Source organism: Trachypithecus francoisi, unplaced genomic scaffold (genome assembly GCF_009764315.1).
Source record: "Trachypithecus francoisi isolate TF-2019V2 unplaced genomic scaffold, Tfra_2.0 Lachesis_group10, whole genome shotgun sequence".
Lineage (NCBI taxonomy): Eukaryota > Metazoa > Chordata > Mammalia > Primates > Cercopithecidae > Trachypithecus > Trachypithecus francoisi.
The window spans coordinates 57,704,779-57,724,127 of NW_022681455.1; positions in this window are offsets into that span (position 1 = coordinate 57,704,779).

The following is a 19,349-nucleotide window of genomic DNA, read 5'->3' on the forward strand; positions in this document are numbered from 1 at the left end:
CTTTGTGACTCTGTGGAAATCATGTCACTAGTAGGAAATTATCTTCCTGCTTCACTGACCTGCCTGTCAAAATTGATACTATTTCTTGTTATTGGTTTGCTTTCTATCCTGTAAGCTCTTTTTGTTCATTGCTTCATGACATTTTACTTTTACCAGAATTATCACTGTAGAACCTTATCAAAGGGTAAAGAATATGTCTTTATATAAAGCTCCTGCATTTCCCTTGAGCTTTCCATTGCAGTACTGTTTTTGAACATTGATGACAAGGTAGTGAAACAACACTGCTAATAAATGTATAATGGGTTTTTCAATTTAACCTTGCATTTCTAGGTATTCATTCACCACACTAGAACTATGAGACTCTTTAAGGCTTTGTTTAGTTTTGCACTGAAAGCACAGGGGAAAATAAGTTCAACAAATACTGCATTTAATTTAAGACTGACCACCTTGTGCACATTTCCCCGATTACTCCCACACGTCATTTTTTTTTAGAGATCTTACCTTCTATTTGGGTCATGGGATACCAAGGTCTTCATTACTGATTTAAAATGACATAGTGATACATACTTCTATTTTCCCTTTCATTGGCAAGAATTAAACTGTGATTTAAACAATGCTCTACCACCCTTAACTCTTGGTTGTCCATAGAGTTCCTGCCTGTTTCTCTTCTTACTTCATGAGTCTCCCTGAGTGAACTCATTCACCCCTATGGTATTTTTTTTTCCATCCATATGCAAATAATCCCCAAATCTGTACCTCCAGCTGAGAATTCTCTGAGCACAGATCCATCCATCCAGCTATCTCTTGGATCTCTTTTTAGGATATCCCACAAGTATATCAAATTTAATTTGTTCAAAAATCAAACCTGTTCTCTCTTCTCACATCTATTTCTCACCCATTTTGTCAATGTAGAAACCCTAAAAGTTAACCTGGACTATGATTTTCCACCTTCTCCATACATCCAAATCCAACTGATTCTGTTTTAATACCAGTGTGTCTAAACCAGTAGATCTCAAATGGGGGTAATTTTGCCATGCAGGAAACATTTTTGGTGATCACAATGGGAGGAGGACCTGCTCTTGGCATCTAGTGGATGGAGGCTGAGGATGCTACTAAACATCCTACAGTGTGCCTACTGTGCACAGGACAGCCCTTCACCACAAAGAAATACGTGGCCCAAAATGTGCAGAAACTCTGTTCAAACAGTTTCCTCTCCTCCCTTCCTTCCTTGTACTACATTAGATTGCCCTCTCATCATTCTAAGCAAAGTGGTCTCAACTTACTAGCCTAGTCTCCATTTGCCCACCCTGAACCCCATCCCATATCCTTCTTCAAAATCTAATCCAAATACTTTTCCCCTAGGTGTGTGTCTTGAACATGGCTCTCCATTACCTATATGAGGAAGTCCAACCACCTATTATTTTGTGCATGAGGCCTTCCATGACCTGATTCTACCTCTCCAGTTCCATCTATTGCCATTCAGCTCCCTCCTCTATAATCCAGTCCAGTGATTTAGCCATTCTGCACAAACTTTCCCTGCACATTCAACTACACACTCTCTCTTTCCTCATATTATCCTCCCTGCCTGGAATGCCCTTCCATTCCCTACCATGCTAACTACTGTTTCTCCTCTAAGGCTCAGGTTAGTACATTCCTTCAGCCTTCTCTGTTGATCCCAGTATAGATTCATTGTCCCTTTCAGTTCATCTAACATATGCCATGGATGCTATACTTAATACCTATATGACAGTACTTACAATCATCCATTTACTTATGTTTCCCTTATGTTTTATAGTATCATCCGTTTACTTATGTTTCCATTATACTATAAAGTCCTTGAGGACAGAAACTGTATCACTTTGATATTTGAATCCCTAATAATTAGCATTGTCTCTAGTTCTTAGCATCATGCATGACATTCTTGGGCACTCAGTAAATATAGGTAGAGTGCATGAATGGTTACTTGCTTATTAGGAATCTCAAATTCAGTGTTTTTAAGACCTACAAACAAGGGGTGGAATGGATTCTAGGCCCCAGATTGGAGGCATCACTTACAATCAAAACTTGGGCAAGCTCTTTAATTTTCCATGCTTCATTTGCTTCACATATGACAAGGGGATAATGATTACACCTACTTCAAGATGATTCTATTAGCTGCTGTTACATTTACAACAGTCAGAATCCTGTCTGTCACATGGAAACACTTGTGTTATTTGATAACCCTTACAACAAATGTTATACTACCACATGAATTCTCCCTATTTCAGGGGCGTTCATTCTGAATATCCCTTACCTGGAGTAATCCTCTTATGTCCACTATAATGTGGTAGACTGTGGGAGCTGGGGGAACCCACCAAACAAGGTGTCAGCAAAAAGCACTCATGTCAGGGGATCTACGACTGCCACACCTTTGACACCTTTGTGGCCAGGCAGGGTAGATGGAGAATTGAGAACTATGAAACTGGAGGATTTCCTATGTGTGGGATATACTGTGGTATGAAAAGTTGCTCACAGGGTGTCACAGAGTACTGCTTGTTCTTAAAAAGGAAGGACTGAGGCAACTTGAGCTTTGGAATATAGAAATGTCAGTGGGTTTACATATGACTCCCAGTGAAAGTGATACCTGTGTAGTACCTAGTCTCCAAGCACTTAAAAAAGTACTTTTAGGTAGATAAAATTAGGTGCCACCATGGCACTTCTGGAAGTGGATAAGGATAGTGATCATCTGCATTTTCCCTAGAAATGACTCTCAGAGGCCTGGCATGGTGGCTCACACCTGTCACCATCACTTCAGGAGGTCAAGGAGGGAAGATCACGTGAGGCCAAGAGTTTGAGACTAGCCTGGGCAACATAGTAAGACTGTTTCTACAAAAATAAAAATAAAAAAACTAGCCAGCCATGGTGGCACTCGCCTATAGACCCAGCTACTCAGGAGGCTGGGGCAGGAGGATCGCTTGAACCCAGGAGTGAAGCTGGAAACCATCATTCTCAGCAAACTATCGCAAGAACAGAAAACCAAACACTGCATGTTCTCACTCATAAGTGGGAGTTGAACAATGCGACCACATGGACACAAGGAGGGGAACATTGCACACTGGGGCCTGTTGGGGGGTGGGGAGCTGGGGGAGGGATAGCATTAGGATAAATACCTAATGTAAATGATGAGTTGATGGCTGTAGTAAATCAACATGACACATGTATACCTATGTAACAAACCTGCACGTTGTACACATGTACCCTAGAACTTAAAGTATAATAATAAAAATTTTAAAGTAGAGCCATAACTGTCATACAACATCATGGGAAATTTTATTTGCCTTGCCTACCAGTTTCTCAAGAATAATTATCATCATCTCCTGACTTAGTTAGAGGAATACACTTCTATTCCCTTGTCTACACCATGGAAACTTCCCTATCATCTCAATTTAATACCTCTTCCTGAACTACAACAACTTATCTCCTATAAGAAGTGATGCTGGGTTTAGATATTTCATTTCTGTGTCCCACCTAGCCTCTAGTGCTATTGTGGTGGATGTCCCCTCTCAGTAACCCTGTTAAGAAGCTAGAAGCTTTGGTGCAAATTCTTACACTACATACAACACTTAAATCCAAACACATATTCCTTAGTAACTGGAACTGTACATCAAAATAAAATAAGCACTAGGGTAATATATACAACTTCTATCCATACTCAAATTGCAGGCTATAAAATGCACCAAGGCAGAGAGAATACAGAATGCCTCTGGGTGACTTTATTCTTATTGAGGAAAAACCGCCTGTTTGCGAAAGTGTTGTCCATTGTTTAGGAAGACAAACACGATGAGAGAGGCTCTTTGCAGATTCCTGCCACTTAAACTGGAAGAATACAGCCCACACCAAATCCATTGCGTAGTTCCTCCTTTTAAGCCTAACAGCAGGCACTTTAGAGGTGTCCTAATTCAATCTCTAAACCAATACAGTAGTCCTCACTTATCCACAGGGGATACACTCCAAGACACCCAGTGGATGCTTGAAATTACAGACAGTGACAAACTCTCTACATATTATATATTTTTTATCTGATATCAAAGATGGCTACTAAGTGACTAAAGGGCAGATATAGCATATAAAGTATGAATATGCTGTTCAAAGGAATGAGTCATAGAAAGAGATGGCATGAGATTTCATTGTGCTACTCAGAACATTGTGCAATATAAAACATCAATTGTTTATTTCTGGAGTTTTCCATTTAATATTTCAGACTATAGTTGACCTTGGGTAAATGAAGCTACAGAAAGCAAAACTATGGATAAGGGGTAACTATTATCTAGTAAAGATTTTCTGCTTGTGAGCACTATGGTTTCTGTCGCAGCTACTCAACTCTGTTACTATAGTACAAAAGCAACACAGACAATACATAAACAAATGAGTGTGACTAGATTTGGACTGAAATGGGCCAGATTTGACCTAGGCGAGTTTGCCAATCCTGACTTAGATGAATGGGGCAAAATCTTTGAAGGATACAAATGACCAAAACTGACTCAGAAAAGAAGTAGAATACCTGAATATCCTATATTAACTAAAACTAGAATTTGTAACTTAAAATCTTCCCACAATTTCAGATCCAGATGGGTTCAATTATAAATCCTATGAAATATTGAAAAAAATAATGCCAATCCTATGCGAACTGTTTTAGAAACTAAATGAGGACAGAACACTTTCCGACTCATACTATGAGGCCAGTGCCACCCTGAAACTATAACTAGACAATCACATTATAAGAAAAGAAAATTACAGACCAATATTTCTCATAAGCATAAAGGTAAGAATCCTTAGCAAAATATTAGTAATTAAAATCAAGCAATATATAAAAAGGGCAAAACATCATGACCAAGTGAGATTTACCCCAGAATTGTAAGGTTAGTTTAACATACAATAAATCAATGTAATTTACCATGTTAACAAAATAAAAGCAAAAAAAAAAAAAAAACAAAAACATTTCAATAGATAAAGAAAAAGCACTTAACAAAATTCAACATCTGTTCATCGTAAGAACTCTCAGTGAACAAGCAATAGAAGGAAAATTCCTTAATCTGATAAAGGGCATCTATGAAAAATAAGATTTCTCCTAACTGTGAGGTAAGATCATACTTAATGGTGAAAGGCTGAATGCTTTCCTTTTAAGATCTGGAACAAGATAAGTATATTCATTTTCACCACTTCTCTTCAACACTATACTGAGAATCCTAGCTACTGCAACAAAGCCAAAAAAAAAGAGAGAGAGAGAGACAGAGAGAGAAATGAAAGGCATACAAAGAAATGAAAGGCATACAGTTAGGAAAAGAAAGAAAGCTATCTTTCTTCATTGGTAACATGATTAAATATTTAGAAAATCCTATGGAATCTTGAGAAATGAATAAATTTAGTAAGGTCACAGGAGACAAGGCTAATATGCAAACATGACTTATGGTTCTATAAAATAGCAACAATTAGAAATTGAGATTTCTAAAAATACCATTTATAACATCAAAAACATGAGATATTTATAAATAAATTTAACATATGTAAGATCTCTTCACTAAATACTAAAAAACATATATAAAATATATTAAAGAAGACCTAAATAAATGGAGAGATGTACTATGTTCATAGATTAGAAGTCTCAATATTGTTTACATCTCAATTCTCTTCAAATTGATCTACAGATTCAAAGTAATACCAACCAAAATCCCTGGATGTTTTTTTTTTTTCCATGTAAATTAACAAGCTGATACTAAATGTATATAAAACCCAAAGGACCGAGGAGAGCCAAAACAATTTTGAACAAGGAAAACAAGGCTGGAAGTCTTATATTATAATTTCAAGACTTACTGTAAAGTGACAGTAATCAAGACAGTATGGTATTGGTATAAGGATAGACATGTAACAAAAAAAATAGAACATCTCAAATGGACTCACACATACATGGTCAAATGATTCTTGAGAAAGGGAACAGTGTTAATGGAGGAAAGAAGGAAATAGTTCTTTAACCTTTGGTGTTGGATTATTTTAAAACTATATAACTGTAATTTACAAGTGTTTATATGTATATGTTCACACATACACTCATACTCTCTTCAAATTTGTTTTATGTAAGAATTATTTCAAACTAACAAAACAAAAGACTCAACATTTTGTAATGAATCCAGTCTTTTTTGTTTATTTCAGGAAGGGGCATTTTTATTCTTTCAGTTTTGAAGGCAATCAACTAGTTTTTCTCATATGTCTCTTCTACTGTCTCTACCATCTCTTTCTAAAGTGAGTTTATAAGAAACATGTAAGAGGTCCAGAGGCCTGTTCCAAGATGGCCGAATAGGAACTGCTCTGGTCTGCAGCTCCCAGCGTAATTGATGCAGAAGACGGGTGATTTCCGCATTTTCAACTGAGGTACCCAGTTCATCTCATTGGGACTGGTTGAACAGTGGGTGCAGCCCACGGCGGGTGAGCCGAAGCAGGGCAGGGCATCGCCTCACCTGGGAAGAGCAAGGGGTCAGGGGATTTCCCTTTCCTAGCCAAGGGAAGCCATGACAGACTGTACCTGGAAAAATGGGACACTGCTGCCCAAATACTGCGCTTTTCCCAAGGTCTTAGCAATTGGCAGACAAGGAGATTCTCTCCCATGCCTGGCTCGGCAGGTCCCACACCCACGGAGCCTTGCTCACTGCTAGCGTGGCAGTCTGAGATCGAACTGCGAGGCAGCAGCCTGGCTTGGGTGGGGCGTCTGCCATTGCAGAGGCTTCAGTAGGTAAAGAAAGCAGCTGGGAAGCTCGAACTGGGGGGAGCCCACCACAGCTCAGCAAGGCCTACTACCTTTATAGACCACTTCTGTGGGCAGGGCATAGCTGAACAAAAGGCAGCAGACAACTTCTTCAGACTGAAACGTCCCTGTCTGACAGCTCTGCAGAGAGCAGTGGTTCTCCCAGCATAGTGTATGTCTCTGAGAATGGACAGACTGCCTCCTCAAGTGGGTCCTTGACCCCCGTGTAGCCTAACTGGGAGAAACCTCCCAGTAGGGGCTGAGAGACACATCATATAAGTGGGTCACCCTCTGGGAGGAAGCTTCCAGAGGAAGGATCAGGCAGCAATATTTGCTGTTTTGCAATATTCGCTGTTCTGCAGCCTCCGCTGGTGATACCCAGGCAAAAAGGGTCTGGAGTGGACCTCCAGCAAACTCCAACAGACCTGCAGCTGAGGGACCTGACTGTTAAAAGGAAAACTAACAAACAGAAAGGAATAGCATCAACATCAACAAAAAGGACATCTACACCAAAACCTCATCTGTAGGTCACCAATATCAAAGACCAAAGGTAGATAAAACCACAAAGATGGGGAGAAACCAGAGCAGAAAAGCTGAAAATTCTAAAAACCATAGCACCTCTTCTCGAGAGGATCACAGCCCCTCACCAGCAATGGAACAAAGCTGGATGGAGAATGACTTTGACAAGTTGACAGAAGTAGGCTTCAGAAGATTGGTAATAACAAACTTCTCCGAGCTAAAGGAGCATATTCGAACCAATCGCAAGGAAGTTAAAACCTCGAAAAAGGTTAGACGAATGGCTAACTAGAATAAACAGTGTAGAGAAGGCCTTAAATGACCTGGAGTTGAAAACCATGGCACGAGAACTACATAACACATGCACAAGCTTCAGCAGCTGATTCGATCAAGTGGAAGAAAGGGTATCAGTGATTGAAGATCAAATTAATGAAATAAAGTGAGAAGAAAAGTTTAGAGTAAAAAGAAACAAACAAAGCCTCCAAGAAATATGGGATTATGTGAAAAGACCAAATCTACGTTTGATTGGTGTACCTGAAAGTGATGGGGAGAATGGAACCAAGTTGGAAAACACACTTCAGGATATTATCCAGGAGAACTTCTCCAACCTAGCAGGGCGGGCCAACATTCAAATGCAGGTAATACAGAGACCACCACAAAGATACGCCTTGAGAAGAGCAACCCCAAGACACATAATTGTCAGATTCACCAAGGTTGAAATAAAGGAAAAAATATTAAGGGCAGCCAGAGAAAAAGGTTGTGTTACCCACAAAGGGAAGTCCATCAGACTAATAGCAGATCTCTCTGCAGAAACCTGACAAGCCAGAAGAGAGTGGGGGTCAATATTCAATATTCTTAAAGAAAAGAATTTTCAACGCAGAATTTCATAGCCAGCCAACTAAGTTTCATAAGATAAGGAGAAATAAAATCCTTTACAGACAAACAAATGCTGAGAGATTTTGTCACCACCAGGACTGCCTTACAAGAGTTCCTGAAGGAAGCACTAAACATGGAAAGGAATAACCGGTACCAGCCACTGCAAAAACATGCCAAATTGTAAAGACCATTGATGCTACGAAGAAACTGCATCAATTAACAGGCAAAATAACCAGCTAGCATCATAATGACAGGATCAAATTCACACATAACAATATTAACCTGAAATGTAAAGGGGCTAAATGCCCCAATTAAAAGACACACACTGGCAAATTGGATAAAGAGTTAAGACCAATCACTGTACTGTATTCAGGAGACCCATCTCACATGCAGGGACACACATAGGCTAAAAATAAAGGGATGGAGGAAGATTGAGCAAATGGAAAGAAAAAAAAAAGCAGGGGTTGCAATCCTAGTCTCTGATAAAACACACTTTAAACCAACAAAGATCAAACGAGACAAAGAAGACCATTACATAATGGTAAAGGGATCAATTCAACAAGAAGAGCTAACTATCCTAAATATATATGCACCCAATGTAGGAGCACCCAGATTCATAAAGCAAGTCCTTAGAGACCTACAAAAAGACTTAGACTCCCACATAATAATCATGGGAGATTTTAACACCCCACTGTCAATATTAGACAGATCAAAGAGACAGAAAGTTAACAAGGATATCCAGGACTTGAACTCAGCTCTGCACCAAGCAGACCTAATAGAAATCTACACAACTCTCCATCCCAAATCAACTGAATATACATTCTTCTCAGCACTACATCGCACTTATTCTAAAATAGACCACATAATTGGAAGTAAAGCACTCCTCAGCAAATGTAAAAGAACAGAAATCACAACAAACTGTCTCTTAGACCACAGTGCAATCAAATTAGAACTCAGGATTAAGAAACTCACTCAAAACCACACAACAACATGGAAATTGAACAACCTGCTCCTGAATAACAACTGGGTAAATAACGAGATGAAGGCAGAAATGAAGATGTTCTTTGAAACCAATGAGGACAAAGACACAGTGTACCAGAATCTCTGGGACACATTTAAAGCAGTGTGTAGAGGGAAATTTATAGCACTAAATGCCCAAAAGAGAAAGCAGGAAAGATCTAAAATCGACACCCTAACATCACAATTAAAAGAACTAGAGAAGAAAGAGCAAACACATTCAAAAGCTAGTAGAAGGCGAGAAATAACTAAGATCAGAGCAGAAATGAAAGAGATAGATATACAAAAAATCCTTCAAAAAAATAAATGCATCCAGGAGCTGATTTTTTGAAAAGATCAACAAAATTGATAGACCACTGGCAAGACCAATAAAGAAGAAAAGAGAGAAAAATCAAAGAGACACAAGAAAAAATGATAAAGGGAAGATCACCACTGATCCCACAGAAATACAACCTACCATCAGATAACACTATAAACACCTCTACGCAAATAAACTAGAAAATCTAGAAGAAATGGATACATTCCTGGAAACCCACACCCTCCCAAGATTAAACCAGGAAGAAATTGAATCTCTGAATACACAAATAACAGGCTCTGAAATTGAGGCAATAATTATTAGCCTACCAACCAAAAAAAAAAAAAAGTCCAGGACCAGATGGATTCACTGCCAAATTCTACCAGAGATACAAGGAGGAGCTGGTACCATTCCTTCTGAGACTATTCCAATCAATAGAAAAAGAGGGGATCCTCCCTAACTCATTTTATGAGGCCAGCATCATCCTGATACCAAAGCCTGGCAGATACACAACAAAAAAGACAATTTTAGACCAATATCCCTGATGAACATCTATGTGAAAATCCGCAATGAAATACTGGCAGGCCAGGCCTGGTGGCTCACGCCTGTAATCCCAGCACTTTGGGAAGCCGAGGCGGGTGAATCACCAGGTCAGGAGATCGAGACCATCCTGGCTTATATGGTGAAATCCTGTCTCTACTAAAAATACAAAAAAATTAGCCGGGCATGGTGGCGGGTGCCTGTAGTCCCAGCTACTCGGGAGGCTGAGGCAGGAGAATGGCATGAACCCAGGAGGCAGAGCTTGCAGTGAGCCGAGATCACACCACTGCACTCCGGCCTGGGCAACAGAGCTAGACTCTGTGTCTAAATAAATAAATAAATAAAAATAAAATAAAATAAAATGCTGGCAAACCGAATCCAGCAGCACATCCAAAAGCTTATCAACCACAATCAAGTTAGCTTCATCCCTGGGATGCAAGGCTGGTTCAACATATGCAAATCAATAAATGTGATCCATCACATAAACAGAATCAAAGGCAAAAACCACATGATTATCTCAATAGATGCAGAAAAGGCCTTCAGCAAAATTCAACACCCCTTCATGCTAAAAACTCTCAATAAACTAGGTATCGATGGAATATATCTCAAAATAATAAGAGCTATTTATGACAATCCCACAGCCAATATCATACTGAATGGGCAAAAACTGGAAGCATTCCCTTTGAAAACCAGCACAAGACAAGGATGCTCTCTCTCACCACACTTATTCAACATAGCGTTAGAAGTTCTGGCCAGGGCAATCAGGCAGGAGAAAGAAATAACGTGTATTCAATTAGGAAAAGAGGAAGTCAAATTGTCCCTGTTTGCAGATGACATGATTGTATATTTAGAAAACCCCATTGTCTCAGCCCAAAATCTCCTTAAGCTGATAAGCAACTTCAGCAAAGTCTCAGATACAAAATCAATGTGCAAAAATCACAGGCATTCCTATACACCAATAACAGACAAACAGAGAGCCAAATCATGAGTGAACTCCCATTCACAACTGCTACAAAGAGAATAAAATATCTAGAAATCCAACTTACAAGGGATGTGAAGGAGCTCTTCCAGGAGAACTACAAACCACTACTTAAGGAAATAAAATGGAAGAACATTCCATGCTCATGGATAGGAAGAATCAATATCGTGAAAATGGCCATACTGCCCAAGGTAATTTATAGATTCAATACCATCCCCAATAAGCTACCAATGCCTTTCTTCACAGAATTGGAAAAAAAACTACTTTAAATTTCATATGGAACCAAAAAAGAGCCCACATTGCCAAGACAATCCCAAGCAAAAAGAACAATGCTGGAGGCATAACACTACCTGACTTCAAACTATACTACAAGGCTACAGTAAGCAAAACAGCATGGTGCTGGTACCAAAGCAGAGATATAGACCAATGGAACAGAACAGAGCCCTCAGAAATAATACCACACATCTACAACAATCTGATCTTTGACAAACCTGACAAAAACAGCAAATGGGGAAAAGATTCCGTATTTAATAAATGGTGCTGGGAAAACTGACTAGTCACATGAAGAAAGCTGAAACAGGATCCCTTCCGTACACCTTATACAAAAATGAATTCAAGATGGATTATAGACTTAAATAACACACTTAAAACCATAAAATCCCTAGAAGAAAACCTAGGCAATACCATTCAGGACATAGGCATGGGCAAGGACTTCATGACTAAAACACTAAAAGCAATAGCAACAAAAGCCAAAATTGGCAAATGGGATCTAATTAAACTAAAGAGCTTCTGCACAGCAAAAGAAACTACCATCAGAGTGAACAGGCAACCTACAGAATGGGAAAAAATTTTTGTAATCTACCCATCTGACAAAGGGCTAATATCCAGAATTTACAAAGAACTGAAACAAATGTACAAGAAAACAAACAAACAACCCCATCAAAAAGTGGGCAAAGGATATGAACAGACATTTCTCAAAAGAAGAGATGTATGCAGCCAACAGACACATGAAAAAATGCTCATCATCACTGGTCATCAGAGATATGCACATCAAAACCACAATAAGATATCTTCTCTTGCCAGTTAGAATGGCGATCATTAAAAAGTAAGGAAACAACAGATGCTGGAGAGGATGTAGAGAGATAGGAATGCTTTTACACTGTTGGTGGGAGTGTAAATTAGTTCAACCATTGTGGAAGATAATGTGGCAATTCCTCGAGGATCTAGAACCAGAAATACCATTTGATCCAGCAATCCCATTATTGGGTATATACCCAAAGGATTATAAATCATGCGACTATAAAGACACATGCACACATATGTTTATTGCAGCACTATTCACAATAGCAAAGACTTGGAACCAACCCAAATGTCCATCAATGACAGACTGGATTAAGAAAATGTGGCACATATACATGATGGAATACTATACAGCCATAAGAAAGGATGAGTTCCGCTGGGCGCGGTGGCTCATGCCTGTAATCCCAGCACTTTAGAAGGCCGAGGTGGGCGGATCACGAGGTCGGGAGATCCAGACCATCCTGGCTAACACGGTGAAACCCCATCTCTACTAAAAATACAAAAAAACCAAACAAACAAACAAAAATGAGCCGGGCGTGGTGTCGGGCGCCTGTAGTCCAGCTACTCAGAAGGCTGAGGCAGGAGAATGGCGTGAACCCGGGAGGCGGAGCTTGCAGTGAGCCAAGATCACGCCATTGCACTCCAGCCTGGGGGACAGAGCGAGACCCCATCTCAAAAAAAAAAGAATGAGTTCATGTCCTTTGCAGGGACATGGATGAAACTGGAAACCATCATTCTCAGCAAGCTATCACAAGGACAGAAAACCAAACATCACATGTTCTCACTCACAGTTGGGAACTGAACAATGAAATCACTTGGACACAGGGCGGGGAATATCACACACTGGGGCCTGTTGAGGGGTGGGGGGCTGGGAAAGGATAACATTAGGAGAAATATCTAATGTAAATGACGAGTTGATGGGTGCAGCAAACCAACATGACACACGTATACCTGTGTATCAAATCTGCATGTTGTGCATATGTACCCTAGAACTTAAAGTATAATTAAAAAAAAAAAAAAAAGAAGAAGAAAAGAAAAAAAATGAGCTCCCAGGACAAGTCCTCACCCTATGGTTGTTCACATTCAAAGCTTTTTAGAAAGGATAAATATAATGCAGGGCATACCTCAAAAGAAAACACATAAGGGAATGGACTACCCTCAATTTCCTTCTCTAAACTGAGGAACTGTTTTTGAAGACTGAAAAAAAAAATTCCTCCTGCAATCTCAAATGGTAATATAGTAATTTCAAAAGTTGCTCCAAAGCTGTTGGTTTTCAACAGTAAAATGAAAAGTTAAAATTTTTAAATTGTAAGCATCAAAAATCAATCAGCACCTTTCTTATTTGAACCTTGATATTAAATTATATAGGTATTCATTTTACTTGTCTCTTCCTTCCTTCTTTTGCTTTAAATGCAAAAGTGACAGAAAATTCTTACTGAACTAAAGGTTATTTTCATATTCCAGCTTCTCTTGTGACCCATCTTACACCCATATTAGGAAAGAAAGTCTTGAAATTCTTTGAAATGTTATATATTACTTCAATTAAGTATGTACAAATGTCATTTTTTAATTTTAAACTACAAAAGAAGATACATTTTTTGAAGTGCTAGCCGCTCAGACTTATTTTTACAATTTACCTCTTTATTCAGTCATATTGTCTGTCATTTCCTTTATTTTATATTTGGTAAAAATTTTCATAGATAAAAAATGTCCCATTATGATCTAATGATTTTTAAAATTTCCATGTTCCTGGAATTCTGATTAAACAATATGAAGGCATTTTTCAATCCGAAACTCAAATCAAGCATAATTCAGGTTCATGAACATACGGAGATAATGATGGCTTGGAAATTTTGCTATGACCAAACAGCTGCTTTTGCTGCGTTGAAGCTCTGTGGTTATTTGCTTTGTAAATTTCTCCCCACTGTGGTTTCAGACACCTTGGGGAAAATAGACACCCAGGCATAAGGGGAGGACAGGATGGTAATGGGAATGTAGAAGAATAAAAGTTGTGCTCTATCACTCTGGTTCTACATCCTTCAACAATATCGTTACAGGGGGTCAACAGTGAGGTGGCACTTCTAACTCTCAGAACTTTGTTAAGAAAATCTCTACCTCCTAATGGTCTTTTTGTTGATTCCTTTGTTTTACTAATAATGTATTGTATTTTACCAATTATAGCTTTTATACCATTTAAATTGTTTTTCTGATAATTTTATCCCAATTTACATCTGTCCTACTATGTAAGTGTCATGCTTTGATGTGCTTCCTTTTTTCATGTATTAATATACCTTTTAATTGAAGATAAAATATATACAGAAAAGTACATGACATGTTAATGTACAAACTTTTACAAATTGATCTCACCCTATAACACAATGCAGATTAAGAAACTGAATCTCACCAGCACTCCCGAAGGCCCCCCTCATACCAGCTTCCAGTCACTGCCCCTTTCTCTTCAAAGGTAATCACCTATTCTAACTTTTAGCACCACAGGTTAGTTTTCCCTTTTATAGGCAATATGCACTCTTACGTGCTAGGACTTGAAATTCACTCGACATTCTATTTGTGAGATTCATCTTTGTTGTTGCATGTAACAGTAGTTCCTTCATTTTGAAAAATGTGTAGTATGTAATTGCAAGAATATATCATGATTTATTTATTCATTCTGGTAGACATTTGAGTTGTTAATAGGTATTTGTCCATTACACGTAAGGCTACTGTGAACATTTGGTCTATATTTTTTGGTGTACATATATGTACATTCTGTTGGGCATATACTTAGAAGTGAAGTTGCTTTTGTGCTATTCGTTCAGCTTTAGCAGATGCCATTTCTGGTAGTCAGTTTCCAAGATGACCCTCAATGGTCACTGCCTCATGGTATTCATATGCTTCTGTAATCCTCTCTGTTGAGGCCAGACTGGTCTCAACGGAATAATACATATTCTATTTGTTAAAAGTGATTATCAAATCACTTTTTATATTTAACAAAATATTTTTTTAAATTTATATTTTTATATTTAACAAATAGAATATGGCAGAGGTGATGGGATGTCATTTTCAAGATGAAGTTATAAAAAGATTATTCTGTCTTCGATGGTCTCTCTCACTACCTCTTGGATTGTTTATCCTGGGGAAGCAGGCTGCCATTTACAGAAGAAGCCCTGCGGAGACACTCTTGTAAGTGCATCTTGCCAGGCCACCAGTAGCTATGTGAATAAAGGGGGTACTCCCCAAATCTAGCCTTGAGATGACTGTAGGCCCCGTCAATACCTTAACTGTTGCCTTTTGAGATACCAAAAACCAGAACTACCTGGCTAGACAGTTCATATATGCCTGATCCACAGAAACTACGATGATAGATGTTTGTTGCTTCCAACTCCTAAATTTTCAGACAATTTGTCACGCAGCTGTACATAACACTACACACAATCAGCACATTGCCAAACAAGTTTGCAAATGGTTGTGTCAATTTGCATTAACACACTGTTCCTGTTGCTTCACAATCTTGCCAATTCTTTGTAATGTCACTTACTGTGCTGGGGTCTTTCTGGTTTGTTTTTGTTTTTGTTTAGTAATTCTAGTGGTTGAGTAATAGTTTGGCATTGTGGTTACAATTTGCTTCTTATCTCTGATAAGATTTAGTACCTTTTCATTGCATAGCACCGTTTGGATATCTTCGTTTGTGAAAAGTCAAATATTTTGCCCATTTGAAAAATTGGGGTCTCTAGTTTTTAATGGATTTATAGTTTATATATTCTGAATACTTTCTTCGTTTTATTGATTAAAAATGTCACCTCCCACTCCATGTATTTCCTTTTTTCCCCTCTGAATGGTATCTTTTGATGAACAGCAGTTTTTAATTTTAATGTACTACAATTTATTATATTTTATGGCTAATGCTTTTTGGGTCTTGTTGAACTTATCGTTGCATACTCTCCAACGTTGTCTTCTAGAACTCTTATTTTAACTTCCACATTTAAATCTACAACATACCTGGATTGATTTTTGAGTGTGTTATGAGGTAAAGGTGAAGGTGTTTTTTTTCCTATATGGATATACATCTGGCCCAGCTCGTTTTCTTCAAGTCTGCAGTGTCACTTTTCTCGTAAATCAAGTTCTTGTCTGTATGCAGGTATGCCTGTACTCTATTCTGTTCCATTAGTCTATTTGTCAACATCAAACTCTTAATTTTCATAATTTTATAATGTTTTGATATCCAATAATTTTCCAACTTTTTCAATATTATCTTGGCCATTCGAGTCTCTTTGAATTTCTATATCAATAAAAAAGAATTTGTCAATGTATACACACAATCTCCTGAGAAATTGGATTTATATTGAATTGATAGATTAATTTTGGAAGAATTGGCATTTTTACAGTATGGAAATCTCCATTTAAGTTGCCTTTGTCTTAATGTTTTATAGTTTTCAGTGTAGAAGTCTTGCATATCTTTAGATTTCTTCCTAAGAATTTACTGTTTTGTTTTACTATAAATACCCTAATTTTAAAACTTAATTTTCTGATCATGGCTCGCATACAGAAACAATTGCTTTTTTGGTACCATGATCCTGTATTCAAAACTGATTGATTTGTGTGTGTGTGTGTGTGTGTGTGTATAAGTTAATCTTGCATTAGGTTCATAATGTATTATCGTATTTTTATACCACTGATTCAGTTGACTAATATTATCTTTAAACTATTTGTATCTAATTCTACCAGTTATTTAAAATAGTGTTTTAAAATTGTTATGTATGTGGACTTGCCTTTCTCCTTCAGGGTCTGTACATTTATTATTTACATATTTTGAGACTATGTCACCAATCCATACAAATTAATGTATACAAATGTAGGATTATAATTTTCTTGTGGATGAATCTTTTAATTACTATGAAATTTCCTTTATTTCTGGCAATGCTTCTTGTGTTTTTATTATTATTATTAATTATTTTACTTTTTGAGATGGAGTCTCTCTCTGTCACCCAGGCTGGAGTGCAGTGGTGCAATCTCGGCTCACTGCAACCTCTGCTTCCCGGGTTCAAGCGATTCTCCTGCCTCAGCCTCCTGAGTAGCTGGGACTACAGGTGCCCGGCAGCACGCCTGGCTCATTTTTTTATTTTCAGTAGAGACAGGATTTTACCATGTTGGCCAGACTGGTCTTCAACTCCTGACCTTGTGATCCACCCGCCTCGACCTCTCAAAGTGCTGGGATTACAGGCATGAGCCATTGCACTTGGCCTATTATTTTTAAAATATTAATCTATTACTTTTCATTTTACTTTTAAAATTTATTTTTTCTTCTTCAACTTTCAGAATCAGAAGGTACATGTTCAGGTTTGTTACATGGGTAAGTTTTGTGTCTCTGGGTTTGGTGTACAAATGATTTCATCACCCAGGTAGTGAGCATAGTACCAAATAGGTAATTTTTTGATCCTCACCCTCCTCCCTCCCTCCTCTCTCAAGGACGTCCCTGTATCTATTGTATACTCAATGTTTAGTTCCCACTTATAAATGAGAGCACGTGGCATTTGGTGTTCTTTCCTGAATTAGTGTGCTTAGGATAATCGCCTCCAGCTGTGTCCACATTACTGCAAAGTACATTATCTTTCTTTTTTATGGCTTAGTATTCCATTGTGTATATGTACCACATTTTCTTTATCCAGTCCACTGCTGATGGGCATCTAGGTTGATTCTATGTCTTTGCTATTGTGAATAGTGATGCGATGAACACAAGAGTGCATGTGTCTTTTAGGCAGAATGATTTAATATTCCTTTGGGTATATACCCAGTAATGAGATGGCTAGGTCAAATGATAGTTTTAAGTGCCTTAAGAAATATCCAAACTGCTTTCTACAGTGGCTGAACTAATTTATGTTTCCTCCAAGAGTGTGTAAGTGTTCCCTTTTCTCTGTGACCTTACTAACATCTATTATTTCTGACTTTTTAATAATGGCCATTCTGACTGGTGTGAGATGGTATCTCATTGTGGTTTTGATTTGCATTTTTTGATTAGTGATGTTGAATATTTTTTCATGTTTGTTTGGCCAATTGTATGTCTTCTTTTGACAAGTATCTGTTCATGTTCTTTACCCATCTTTCAATAGGCTTATTTGTTTATCACTTGATTTATTCAAGTTCCTTATAAACTCTGCAACTTAGACCTTTGTTCAATGCATAGTTTGTGAATATCTTCTCCCATTTTGTAGGTTGTCTTTTTACTCTATGTTTGTTTTTGTTGCAATTGCTTTTGGAGACTTTGTCATGAAATCTTTCCCAAGGCCTATGTCCAGAATGGTATTTACTAAGTTTTCTTCTAGTGTTTTTATAGTTTTAGGTGTTACATCTAAGTCTTTAGTCCACTTTGAGTTGATTTTTGTGTATGGTGAAAGGAAGGTGTCCAATTTCAATCTTCTCTGCATATGGCTAGTCATTTGTCCCAAAACCATTTAGTAGAGAGTCCTTTCTCCATTGCTTGTTATTCCCAACTTTGTCAAAGATCTGTAGTGTATGGCTTTATTTCTTGGTTCTCTACTCTGTCCCATTGTTCTACGTGTCTGTTTTTGTACCAGTACCACACAGTTTTGCTCTGGATTACTTTGTCTATTTGTTTTTTTTTTTTTTCAGACAGTGTCTTGCTCTGTCACCCAGTCTGGAGTGCAGTGGCACAATCTTGACTCGCTGCAACCTCCACCCCCTGGGTTCAAGCAATTCTCATACCTCAGCCTTCTGAGTAGTTGGTACTACAGGCGCATGCCACCACACCTGGCTAAGTTTTTGTATTTTTAGTAGAGATGAGGGTTTCACCACGTTGGCCAGGCTGGTCTCAAACTCTTGACTTCAAGTGATCCACCATCTTGGCCTCCCAGAGTACAGGGATTACAGGTATAAACCATCATGCCTGGCCTATTCAGGCTCTTTTTTGGTTCCATATAAATTTTAGAATAGTTTTTTCTAATTCTGCGAAAAATGATGTTGGTGGTTTTATAGGAATAGCATTGAATCTATAAATTGCTTTGGGCAGCATGAATGTTTTTTTCATTTGTGTTGGCTCTGACTTTTTTCAGTAGTGTTTTATAATTATCATAAATAATTTACATTGAATAATTTACATGAAAATAAATCACATTTATTGATTTGTGTATGTAGAACCATCCTTGCATCCCAGGAATAAAGCCTACTTGATTGGGGTGGATTATCTTTTTGATGTGCTGCTAGATTCACTTTGCTGGTAGTTTGTTGAGGATTTCTGTGTCTATGTTCATCAGGGTTAT